Here is a 13,228-nt window from a genome sequence, read left to right as displayed (position 1 = left end):
TGTCCCATCTTCTAACAATTTAAATTTCTAACAACATTACTTACACCCAAAGGGCCCCTCAGTGCTTTAAGAGTGCCTTTTGTAGTTCCTCTAATCGCGACTGGCTGCACACAAAACAGAGCGCAGTTGTGATAGGTTGTTGGACATACCAATCATTCCACATTAGGGGCCTTTTGCTTTATGGGTGATAATCTCGTTTGAAATTACTCGGCATTGCTGAGAAAATAGCCAAGTGATTGCTCTTTGTTTCTTCCAATGTGCTTCTATCTGAGGGTTTAAATACCGACATTACGGGGTCTTTTTTTCTAGACACAATTAAACTTGGGTCCCATGGAATAAATCTTCCCCTTTCAATGTTTACCCACCATCTGGCCAGCGAATTGTGGTTGTCAACAATGGTTCCTACCTTGAATACAGTTGCAATCGCTGCATGGAGGATGGTTGAGAGGCGATTTTTAATCTATCGACGATGTACCGGATAAGGAAGAAGATAATAACAAAAACTATCACCGAAATGGAAAACATGTCTGCTGCAATGAACAAGGAAAAAAAACTGAGCCAGAGTCATAATATGTTATTATTATTCTACACTCACTCCACCAGGTTAAGGAATAGTTATTACCCCTCAACCATCAGGCTCTTGAACCGAAGGAAATAACTTCCCTCGCCCATCAGCGAAATGTTCCCACGACATAATGAATTTCCTTTCAAGGATTCTTCATCTCATGTTCTCAATATTTATTGCTTATTAATATATTATTTTCTCAGCTCAAGCTGATAAAACCTGAGATATGGGCATAGCCAAGCACACCCATTTCTCAATTGCTAGGAACTTTTGGACTAAAATAGTGGTGTTTAGTATTGTGGTTTTCTGGAGATTTACATAGATATTATTATGTAGGACTAATTGTTTAATGCAATTGTGTAGTGCCGTTGGGATGATACCAGTTGCAGATATCACTATGTGTATCCTGTTCATATTCCATAGTCTTTCAATTTCCTCTTTTAATTCAGCATATTTCTGGTGTTTTTTGTTTATTGATTACTGTAAGTTATGAGTGTTTGGAATGGCTATATCTATTAAATAAGTTGTTCTTGTTTGTTCATCCTGTAGTGTTATATCCAGATGGTTGTCATGGATTGTCCTATCTGTAATAACTGATCGGTCATAATACAATTTGTGGCATTCTGATTCTAAAGCTGGAACAGGCTTGTATTTATTAAGGTATGATTTCACTTATGAGTTTGTATTTTAAAGCAAGATTTTGGTGAATGATGTTTGCCACTTGATTGTGCCTGTGTACGTAATCAGATTGAGTTAAACTGCTGCAGGATCCTGTAATGCATTGGATTGTTTCTGGTTTTCCTCCGCATTTTCTACATTTATCACCTTGAATTTGTTGGCCTTTTATTATGTACTTTTGATCATCTGTTGTGTTAACCACCTGGTCCTGTATTGCCACAAAGATCCCTTCTGTTTCTGGGAAGAGGTCTCCAACTCTGAGTCAGGCATTCAGTACTTCCCTGTGGAGATCTAGTCTGCTCAGATCGTGGGGATGTCTTCCATGGAGGGTCATGTTCTTCCATTGGGTAACCTTTTCTGCAATAGTCATAAAGTCTTCATTTTTCTTGGTTGTGCTCTCATTTAAGCTCAGCGGTGTGTACTTCTTACCAGAATCACATGTGCTTGTGTGGAGTGCTGATTCTGTTTTCATTGATGGAAGTATATCTTTACTGACTGTTGTGTAGATGTCTGTTATTCCTTGTCCCCCTTCTGTCCTAGGTAGTGTTAATCTAAACGCATTCAAATGTGCATAATGTTTTCTGAAATTTGTCATTTCAGTTCTTATTTTTCTTTGTAAATTTTCCAGATTGGTTTTGGACCAAGATATTTTGCCAAAAGAATACATTAATATAGGTGAAAGTGAAAGTGTTTATTGTCTTTGTTGTATTTTTATTGTTAAGCTCCGTTTGGCAGATTTTCTTAAGCTTTGAAGCAAATTCTGTCAGACGTTTTTTTTCCTTTATCGCATTATGATCTATTCTCTATTATGCTATTCCCTATTCCCAGTTCTTCCGTCTCTGCCACATCTGTTCCCAGAATGAGGCTTTCCGTTCCAGGACATCTCAAATGTCCTCTTTCTTTAAGAATCGTGGTTCCCCTTCTGCTGTCATCAATGATGCCCTCACCCACATCTCCTACATTTCCCACACTTTGGCCCTCACACCATCCTCCGGTCACCACAACAGGGACCGTGTTCCCCTTGTCCTCACCTACCACCCCACCAGCCTCCGGATCCAGCATATTATCCTCCGCAACTTCCGCCACCTTCAACAGGACCCCACCACTAAGGACATCTTTCCCTCTCTACCCCTCTGCTTTTCGCAGGGATCGTTCCCTCCGCGACTGCCTGGTCCACACGTCCCTCCCCACAGATCTCCCACCTGGCACTTATCCCTGCAAGCGTAAGTGCTACTCCTGTCCCTACACCTCCTCTCTTACCACCATTCAGGGCCCCAAAAAGTCCTTCCAGGTGAGGCAACACCTCACTTGTGAGTCTGTTGGGGTAATCTATTGCATCCGGTGCTCCCGGTGCGGCCTTCTCTACATCGGCGAGACCCAACGCAGATTGGGGGACCGTTTCGTCGAGCACCTCCGCTCCGTCCGCCACAACAGACAGGATCTCCCAGATGCCACCACTTCAACTCTGCTTCACATTCCCCTTCGGATATGTCCATACATGCCCTCTTCTACTGCCATGATGAGGCCAAACTCAGGTTGGAGGAGCAACACCTCATATACTGTCTGGGTAGTCCCCAGCCCCTTGGTATGAACATCGAATTCTCCAACTTCTGGTAATTCCCTCCCCCTCCCTTCCCCCATCTCAGTTTCACTCTGCCTCCTCTTCCAGCTGCCTATCACCTCTCTCATGATTCTGCCTTCTTCTACTACCCATAGTGCTTTCCCATTACATTCCTTCTTCACCTCTCCTGCCTATCCCCTCCCTGCTTCCCCTCCCCCACCCCTTGATCTTTCCTCTGATTGGTTTTCCACCCTCCCCCCCTTCTTTATGGGGCCTCTGCCCCCTCCTTCTTCAGTCCTGACGAAGGGTCTCGGCCCGAAACGTTGACTACTCGTTTCCACAGATGCTGCCCGACCTGCTGAGTTCATCCAGCTTGTTTGTACGTGTCTATTTTCTTGCCTTGTTAATATCCAAGATATTTATATGTTTCATATTCAACCACTCTGCTGCTCTGTTTTGTATTGTATTAACTCAATTGCACCTTTCTTTATGTTTAATGATCTGTATTTATCCAACCCACAGTTCACGGTTATATCTTTTGAAAATAGTTCTACTATTTGAACTAATTGCTTTAGTTTAACTGATGAAGGGGTGTATAATTTCAAATCTTCCATGTATAGAAGGTATGTTAAGGTATAGCTCATCTTGTTGTTTCTGATTTGATACTCATATGTTCGTCCGATTCAGTAAATAGGGTGGGTTTCAAGCTAGACAGTCCATAGTAGGCTTGGAGAGTTGCCCTGAAAAATGCCTCCGTTTATTTTGAGAATGGTGGTTGTTCATTTCTGGTTGTTAATAGACAAGATAATTACCGTGGCAACACGAGTGAATCTGCAGATGCTGGAAATAAATAAAAACACAAAATGCTGGCAGAACTCAGCAGGCCAGACAGCATCTATGGGAGGAGGTAGTGACGACGTTTCGGGCCGAAACCCTTCATCAGGAGTGAAGTAACATGGGATGGTCGAGGGGGGATAAGAAGTGGGGGGAGGGATGAAGTAGAGAGCTGGGAAGTGATAGGCTGGAGGGAAATGGGCTGGGGGAAGGTGGAGAATTATGGGAAATAAAAGAGAAAGAAAGGTAGGGCTGGGGGGAGATTATAGTGAGGGGGGAAAAAGAGAGAGAAAGAGAACCAGACTGAAATAATAGATAGGGATGGGGTAGGGGGGCAGGGGCATCAACGGAGGTCTGTGAGTTGAATGTTCATGCCGGCAGGTAGGAGGCTACCTAGGCGGGAGATAAGGTATTGCTCCATCGACCTGCCTGTGGCCTCATCTTGACGGTAGAGGAGGCCATGGACAGACATGTCAGAGTGGGAGTGGTCTGTGGAATTGAAGTGTGTGGCCACAGGGAGGTCCCGCCACTGCCGGAGGACTGAGTGCCGGTGTTTGGCGAAACGGTCTCCCAGTCTGCGGCGGGTCTCCCCAATGTATAAATGGCCACATCGGGAGCACCGGATACAGTATATCACCCCAGTTGACTCGCAGGTGAAGTGGTAATTACCATACACCAATCAGATGTTGCAGGAATTTCACAAGCATCAAGTGTAGTTTAAATGTATTAAGAACTTCTATTAATCATGAGTGGGGGACAGAGTTAAATGCCTTTTGAAAGATCTCTGCTTTACAGCTGAGCTTGATTTAGAATTATGGAATCTATTATCAGTTGTTCTCTGCATCTTTTCATACCCTTACGGCATCCGTTCTGCTCTTCTGTAAGCATATTGTGGCTACGTAAGTGAGTGGTGATTAGTTTTGTAGATACATGATGTTACAATTGTGTCTTACCTTCTGTAAGTATAAAAAAAAATTCAGGCTCTTTATCAGGATTTAAAAAAAAATGTTGATATGCATTAATAGGTACAGATGAAGGCAAGTAAAATTTTTATACCAATAATTATGAATATTATCACTGTCTGCACTTTCCCGGTTGTGGGTACTTTTTTATAAACTCTTTCAGCATATCCATCGTAACTTCAAGTACTTGCATTTCCTCAAAATTGTGTTTCCTCTCTAATCCAGCTTGCTTGTTGATTGTGCTTCATCCTGTTTGACCAGACAGACCGGGAGTTCATTATCGCTGTGTTTGTTGGTAATTCTGAGCGGGGGGTGGTGACATTTTGGTGCATCAAATTTAGTTTCAATATTGTATATAAACTTTTATCATTGTTTCTGAACTGATAGTTCTGTCTTCTTTACCTGTTACATTTCGTGTATCTATTTAGTCTGGCTTAGTATGCAATGAGATTTTTGTATCTATAAACTCTACAGCGCTTGTGTTAGGCTGATTGTATCCTGTATGAACCTTGTATTTCCTTAGTATTTCCTGAGCTTTTCTCTTGATGTTCTTGCTCAGAGTATCCATTTTATACTCCATTAGGCAGGCTATTTCAGCTCTTAAAGTTTCAATTTTGTTTCTTTTGCCATTTTGGTGTTCTCATTCCATTACTCAGCCTTGAGTTCCTATTACTGAGTGCCTGTATTTTGGAGCCATTGCATTGTACTGTTGTTGTTAATGCTGCGCAGTATGTCATTGTGTGTAGTTCTTCAAATGGTTCGAGTTTTCCTAAATGTTGTGATAATATAATATTATTGGGATATTAACAATTTTTGCAAATTTGATGATATATTTTGTTTTGGTATTTTAGGTTCTTTTTGTTGGGCCAATGCCCATATATTCTGTTAGTGTGAAGTTAAATATTAGGATAATTTTGTCGGTAAGCTCAACTTTGTTGTCAGAATTCTGCGGAGGCTCTGGGTCTGTGTTATTGCTGTTACCATTCAGTTGTGAAGCGGTTGAAATAATTGTATTTTCATCAGTGCTTCAGTGGGTTCCATCTTCATTATTTTCTTGCATAGTATTGCCTTGCTCGTTAAGTTGGTTCCTTTCTAGCTCTTGTGCAACTTCGTGTTTATTTGGTTTAACATGTCTACAGGGATTAAGTTATTTGTTACTATCAGTCTATGTTGATCTGCTAGTTGTTGTGCACTTACTTGCATGGAGGGATATTGTGCTATAAACTGTTGATAAAGTTTGTCCCTGTATCCGATCAGATCACTCTCAAGCTTCATCACTTGATAATACACACTCATTATAAATGTGCTTACTTCCAACGACTATTTTGTGCATGTCTATTTTAATTGCTCGAGTGGTCTCAGTTGTAACTGGACTGTCCCCCTACAGCAGTCTCAGCCTGTGAAGTTGATGGGCTGCTTTGAATGCTGGCCGTATCGTTTCCGACATTCAGCAGTACCCCACTAGCAGTTTGCTTACTGTCGTGCCCAGTGCTATATCCAGGCATGTCCAGGCAGTAGCCGTATCACTGTATTCTGCAGACACCTCTCCATTTCTTACACCAGCAGCCAGGTTTTAGACCCAGCCACCCCTAAGAGGGAGAGCAGATGCTGACCAGAGCACCGCCCAGTCTGGGTACAGACACCTCTCCATTTCTTACACCAGCAGCCAGGTTTTAGACCCAGACCCAGCCACCCCTAAGAGGGAGAGCAGATGCTGACCAGAGCACCGCCCAGTCTGGGTACAGACACCTCTCCATTTCTAAAGCGGAAGGGAATTGCTTTTCACACCGGCAGCCAGGTTTTAGACCAAGCCACCCCTAAGAGGGAGAGCAGATGCTGACCAGAGCACCGCCCAGTCTGGGTACAGACACCTCTCCATTTCTAAAGCGGAAGGGAATTGCTTTTCACACCGGCAGCCAGGTTTTAGACCCAGACCCAGCCACCCCTAAGAGGGAGAGCAGATGCTGACCAGAGCACCGCCCAGTCTGGGTACAGACACCTCTCCATTTGTTGCAGCATCTTTGAGGAGGGTCTGTAGCAGCCGCTGATTATATGCCAATGGATGTTTTTGCCCCAGGTCCCGCAGAGCCCAATACCGAGCTCTGGCTCCTCACCTGTCCCGAGTCTACGCAGCTAAACGGCTCTCCGTCCGACGAGCTCTCCAAATTCTGCCTCCTGCTGCCGGAGGCTGATGCCGTCGTCTCGTCCCATCTACAGCGGTGCTGCTTCTGACGGAGGTTATTATTAGTATTTTTATTATTTTGTGTCTTTGTATGTACTGTCAATGCCTGTAAGAAAAAGGATCTCAGTGTTGTATATGCTGACATTGTACTTTGATAATGAATTGACTTTAAACTTTATGAAAATTAATGTGACTATTTATATCCCCGTACAATACTATCAACAAGCTTTTTTTTACTATACAGATCAAAGAACTGATTGTGGGCTTCAGAAAGGGTAGGACAAGGAAAAGACACCAGTCGTCATCGCGGGATTGCAGGTGGAAAGTGAGCAACTTTAATTTCCTGGGTGTCAATATCGCTGAGGATCGACCCTGGACCCAACATATCGATGCAGATACAGAGGATCTAACCTGGACCCAACGTATCGATGCAGATACAGAGGATCTAACCTGGACCCAACGTATTGATGCAGCTACAAAGAAGGCACCACAGGGGATATTTCATTCGGAGTTTGAGAAGATTTGGCATGTCACCATAAACACATGCAAATTTCTGCAGATGTACCATGGAGACCATTCTGACTGGCTGCATCACCGCCTGGTATCGAGGGCTACTGCGCAGGATCAAAATGAGCTGCCGAGAGTTGCAGAATTCGTCAGTTATGTCATGGGCAAAAGCCTACGGAGTATCCAGGACATCGTCAAGGAGAGATGCCGCAAAAAGCTGGCGCCCATTATTAAAGACCTCCATCAGCCAGATCATACCCTCTTCTCACTGCAGGACCCTGAAGACACACACTCAACGATTCAGGAATGGCTTCTTCCCCTTTGCCATCTGATTTCTGAATGGACACTGAACCTATGAACACTACCTCCCTACCTTCTTTTGCACTACTTATCTAATTAGCTATGTAATATATTCTGTAATTTACAGTTTTTATTATTTTGGATTGCAGTGTGCTGCCAATTCTGAGAGGAAAGAAAAAGATAAAATATTGCACAGTGTATTGCTGCAAAAGCAACAAATCTCACGACATAACGCTGGTGATATTAAACCTGACTGACTCGGACTTATGCAGGTGTGAAGTCAAACTCACAGTGAGAATTCACATGGTAAGGAGTCTCCCTGTAACCACATGGGTTTCCTCCAGATGCTCCGGTTTCCTCCCACAGTCCAAAGACATACCGGTTAATTGGTCATTGTAAACTAACCCGTGACTAGGCTAGGGTTAAATCTGGAGATCGCTAGGCAGCGTGGCTCAAAGGGCCTATTTTGCTCTTAATCTGGCTAAATAAGTAAACATCAAATATACATTGACAATGTCATGTGACTGTCTGTCAATTATGAACACGATGCACATTCGCAGAAACACGTGAGCCAAGCTTACATAAATTATGCATGTACTTACACACAGCTGGAAAAAACTTGCCAGGTCCACACGCTAATGCGGCCTACTCAGTCAAGTTCAGACCAGAATGGGCCGGTCAGAACCAAAGTGGGAGGCAAACATGCCAATTCTCAGAGGGGGGGGAAAAAAAGAGTGAAAACAGTGCCTATGTAATGGCTTATATGGATATCAGGCAGGAATCGGGTCGCACAAGGTTCTTGCAGAGAAACCATGGCAACAAAATGCTGAAGCATCACAATTATGGAGTGAGATCATTACCTTGTTGTGTGTGCTCAGCTGCTTAGCGTATGGTTGCTCTTGGCAATAAAAGCTCTGGGACTACTCTGTGAATGAATGGCTATTCTTCAGGACACACAATTGGTTTTATTATCACTGAACCACAGCATGAAATATGTTGTTGATGAACTTTCAATTCAATTAAGTTTAATTGACATTCAATCATGCGTAACCCCTCCAAGAGAACCACAACCTCGTTGTTGGGTTCGGAGGCTTGCGTGCCTCAGTGACCCGGAGAGCGATGTTGGCTGGAGTCAGGACTTTACGCTTTGACTCCTGGCAGGGTCACCCATGCCAAACAGGTCAAAGGGTAGAGGCTAGACTAAGGGTGGTCCACAAATCCTCCAGGTTCGGAAGTTTAGCTCAGAACTAACAAAACAGTACGGAAACAGGCATAAAGAATCCTACATCTGAGTGTGATGGTATTCCTGAGCCTCTACCCAGGACTTGCCTGACTGACTGTAGTAAAAACCGAGAGGAAGCTACTGACATGATGAAGGAAGCCCTGAACACCCCCAGAGATGGAGGATCTTCACTGCTTCCCTTAATGCCAGGAAGTAAGTCACCATACATGAATGCCCATTGATACAGCCAAATGAGAGCGTTACTCCAGGATCAAGGTGCAAAACACAGTACAGTCACACACAGCACATTCGAGAAAGTAAGCACATCGAGACACCAGTAAGATACAGCCACACAAAACAGGTCCAGACTCGAGCCACAGTGGAGCTTTCTTCTGCCAAGCAAACACGAGGTGGGGTGGACAGCACGAGAGCTGGTAGTGTTCATGGGTCCATGGACTGTGCAGGATTCTGATGGTGGTGGTGGCTGTGAAGGGGAGGGGCAGCATGGAGAACAGTTTCTGAATTGCTGGCTGTGGGCCTTCAGGAGGTAGAGGAGCCTGAAAACAGTGGTGACCAGAAAAGGACATGTCCCAGATGCTGAGGGCCCTTATGACGGACGTTACCTCCTTGCGGCACAGCCTCACGAAGATGTCTTTTATGGTGGGGTGCGGTGAGGGAGCTGCTGAACACCAATCCTCTGTAGTCTCTTCAATCCCGTACATCGGTGCCTCCATACCAGGCGGAAAGAGTACATCTCCGGAACCCGTACTGGTGTGGGTTTGTAGGTCGAATCCTCCTGCTGTAGGTAAGTGATAGAATCTGAAGCAACACCCACAAAGTGCTGGAGGAACATCTGTGGAGGGAAGTGGACAGTTGGTATATCAGGCCAGATCTTGAAATTTTAAAGATTGAACTGGTACAGGATCATTGGTGGCAGAATCTCAAATGGAGATGAGAGGGCATACAGGAATGAGATATACCAGATAGTAGAGTGGTGTCACAGCAATAATCTTGCACTCAGCATCAGTAAAACAAAAAAGCTGATTGTGGACTTCAGGAAGGGTAAGATGAAGGAACACATACCAATCCTCACAGAGGGATCAGAAGTGGAGAGAGTGAGCAGCTTCAAGTTCCTGGGTGTCAAGATCTCTGGGGATCTAACCTGGTCCCAACATATCGATGTAGTTATAAAGAAGGCAAGACAGCGGTATACTTCATTGTCTTTCTTTTCCAATATTTTTATTGAATTTCATATCCACAAATACAGAGTTCATAAGGATACTTGTTATAAATCAAAATAAAATAGCACAAAATGCAGTATATATAAATTGTAGTGACACAATCACAGTATCCCATATTGATGATCTATCGAATAAAATAAATTGAATAATGAAATACATTAATATGATTGATTATATTATAAAAGAAATCTATACCCCTTACCAAGACAAACAAGAAGAAAAGAAAAGAGTGCTTTACCATATAGTGTTTTATAATAATAGCCCAGATCTATATCATAATAACAATTCAAAGACTTACTATATTTCATTAGGAGTCTGAGGAGATTTGGTATTGTCGCCAAAAACACTTGCAAGTTTCTACAGATGTACTGTGGAGAGAATTCTAACTGGCTGCATCACCGTCTGGTACGGGGGTGGGGGGTGGGGGGAACGGCTACTGCACAGGATGGAAATAAGCTGCGGAGAGTTGTTAAATTAGTCGGCTCCATTATGGTCACTAGCCTCCATAGTATCCAGGGCATCCTCAAGGAGCGATGCCTCAGGAAGGCGGCATCCATCATTCAGGACCCCCATCACCCAGGACAGGCCACATTCTCATTGCTACCATCAGGGAGGAGGTACAGGAGCCTGAAGACACACACTCAACGATTCAGGAACAGCTTCTTCCCCTCTGCCATCAGGGAGGAGGAACAGGAGCCTGAAGGCACACACTCAACCATTCAGGAACAGCTTCTTCCCCTCTACCATCAGGGAGGAGGTACAGGAGCCTGAAGGCACACACTCAACGATTCAGGAACAGCTTCTTCCCCTCTGCCATCAGGGAGGAGGTACAGGAGCCTGAAGACACACACTCAGTGACTCAGGAACAGCTTCTTCCCCTCTGCCATCAGGGAGGAGGTACAGGAGCCTGAAGGCCCACACTCAGTGACTCAGGAACAGCTTCTTCCCCTCTGCCATCAGGGAGGGGGTACAGGAGCCTGAAGACACACACTCAATGATTCAGGAACAGCTTCTTCCCCTCTGCCATCAGGGAGGAGGTACAGGAGCCTGAAGACACACACTCAACGATTCAGGAACAGCTCCTTCCCCTCTGCCATCAGGGAGGAGGTACAGGAGCCTGAAGACACACACTCAGTGACTCAGGAACAGCTTCTTCCCCTCTGCCATCAGGGAGGAGGTACAGGAGCCTGAAGACACACACTCAGTGACTCAGGAACAGCTTCTTCCCCTCTGCCATCAGGGAGGAGGTACAGGAGCCTGAAGGCCCACACTCAGTGACTCAGGAACAGCTTCTTCCCCTCTGCCATCAGGGAGGGGGTACAGGAGCCTGAAGACACACACTCAATGATTCAGGAACAGCTTCTTCCCCTCTGCCATCAGGGAGGAGGTACAGGAGCCTGAAGACACACACTCAACGATTCAGGAACAGCTCCTTCCCCTCTGCCATCAGGGAGGAGGTACAGGAGCCTGAAGACACACACTCAGTGACTCAGGAACAGCTTCTTCCCCTCTGCCATCAGGGAGGAGATACAGGAGCCTGAAGACACACACTCAGTGACTCAGGAACAGCTTCTTCCCCTCTGCCATCGGGGAGGAGGTACAGGAGCCTGAAGACACACACTCAGTGACTCAGGAACAGCTTCTTCCTCTCTGCCATCAGATTTCTGAATGGACATTGAAGCTTTGGACACTATCTCACATATTGTTTTTGGTTTTGCACTATTTTTAATTTAACTATTTAATACACATATATAGACTTTCTGTAATTGATTTGTTTATTTATTTTTTCTCTATTATCATGTATTACATTGAACAGCTGCTGCTAAGTTAACAAATTTCACAACGAATGCCAGTGATAATAAACCTGATTCTGATTCCGGTTATTGTTGACGGTCGGTGTGCTGACTGACTCTCACTCTGTGTTTTGTGCTGGTTAGATGCTCCCTTAATCATCTAACCATCAGGATCAGAATCAGGGCTTATAACACCGCAGATGTTGTGAAACTTGCTGACTTTGTGGCAGCAGTAATAATGGAGAAAAAAAAATGAATTAGTGTATAGTCAAATTAAATAAGTAGTGCAAAAAAAGTAGTGAGGTAGTGTTGATGGGTTCAATGTTCATTCAGAAATCGGATGGCAGAGGGGAAGAAGCTGTTCCTGAATCACTGAGTGTGTGTCTTCAGGCTCCTGTACCTCCTCCCTGATGGCAGAGGGGAAGAAGCTGTTCCTGAATCACTGAGTGTGTGTCTTCAGGCTCCTGTACCTCCTCCCTGATGGCAGAGGGGAAGAAGCTGTTCCTGAATCATTGAGTGTGTGTCTTCAGGCTCCTGTACCTCCTCCCTGATGGCAGAGGGGAAGAAGCTGTTCCTGAATCATTGAGTGTGTGTCTTCAGTCTCCTGTACCTCCTCCCTGATGGCAGAGGGGAAGAAGCTGTTCCTGAATCGTTGAGTGTGTGTCTTCAGGCTCCTGTACCTCCTCCCTGATGGCAGAGGGGAAGAAGCTGTTCCTGAATCGTTGAGTGTGTGACTTCAGGCTCCTGTACCTCCTCCCCGATGGCAGAGGGGAAGAAGCTGTTCCTGAATCATTGAGTGTGTGCCTTCAGGCTCCTGTACCTCCTCCCTGATGGCAGAGGGGAAGAAGCTGTTCCTGAATCGTTGAGTGTGTGTCTTCAGGCTCCTGTACCTCCTCCCTGATGGCAGAGGGGAAGAAGCTGTTCCTGAATCGTTGAGTGTGCGCCTTCAGGCTCCTGTACCCCCTCCCTGATGGCAGAGGGGAAGAAGCTGTTCCTGAATCACTGAGTGTGTGTCTTCAGGCTCCTGTACCTCCTCCCTGATGGCAGAGGGGAAGAAGCTGTTCCTGAATCATTGAGTGTGTGCCTTCAGGCTCCTGTACCTCCTCCCTGATGGCAGAGGGGAAGAAGCTGTTCCTGAATCGTTGAGTGTGTGTCTTCAGGCTCCTGTACCTCCTCCCTGATGGCAGAGGGGAAGAAGCTGTTCCTGAATCGTTGAGTGTGCGCCTTCAGGCTCCTGTACCCCCTCCCTGATGGCAGAGGGGAAGAAGCTGTTCCTGAATCACTGAGTGTGTGTCTTCAGGCTCCTGTACCTCCTCCCTGATGGCAGAGGGGAAGAAGCTGTTCCTGAATCACTGAGTGTGTGTCTTCAGGCTCCTGTATCCC

General features: G+C 45.2%; 1 protein-coding gene across 1 annotated transcript in view; it reads right to left on the bottom strand.

The window, feature by feature from the left end:
* sirt2 (sirtuin 2 (silent mating type information regulation 2, homolog) 2 (S. cerevisiae)) overlaps positions 1-6,880 on the bottom strand; it is a 118,139-nt gene extending 111,259 nt beyond the window's left edge. The window contains exons 1-2 of the mRNA XM_073063855.1: positions 6,715-6,880; positions 407-460 (exon numbers count right to left, since the gene is read on the bottom strand). The gene's annotated coding sequence lies outside the window, so the exon portion shown is untranslated. The remainder of the gene's footprint in view (positions 1-406; positions 461-6,714) is intronic.
* Between the last annotated feature and the right edge of the window lie 6,348 nt (positions 6,881-13,228).

Source organism: Hemitrygon akajei, chromosome 12 (genome assembly GCF_048418815.1).
Source record: "Hemitrygon akajei chromosome 12, sHemAka1.3, whole genome shotgun sequence".
In the NCBI taxonomy this organism is placed as follows: Eukaryota; Metazoa; Chordata; class Chondrichthyes; order Myliobatiformes; family Dasyatidae; genus Hemitrygon; species Hemitrygon akajei.
This window is presented reverse-complemented; position numbering and strand designations above follow the sequence as displayed.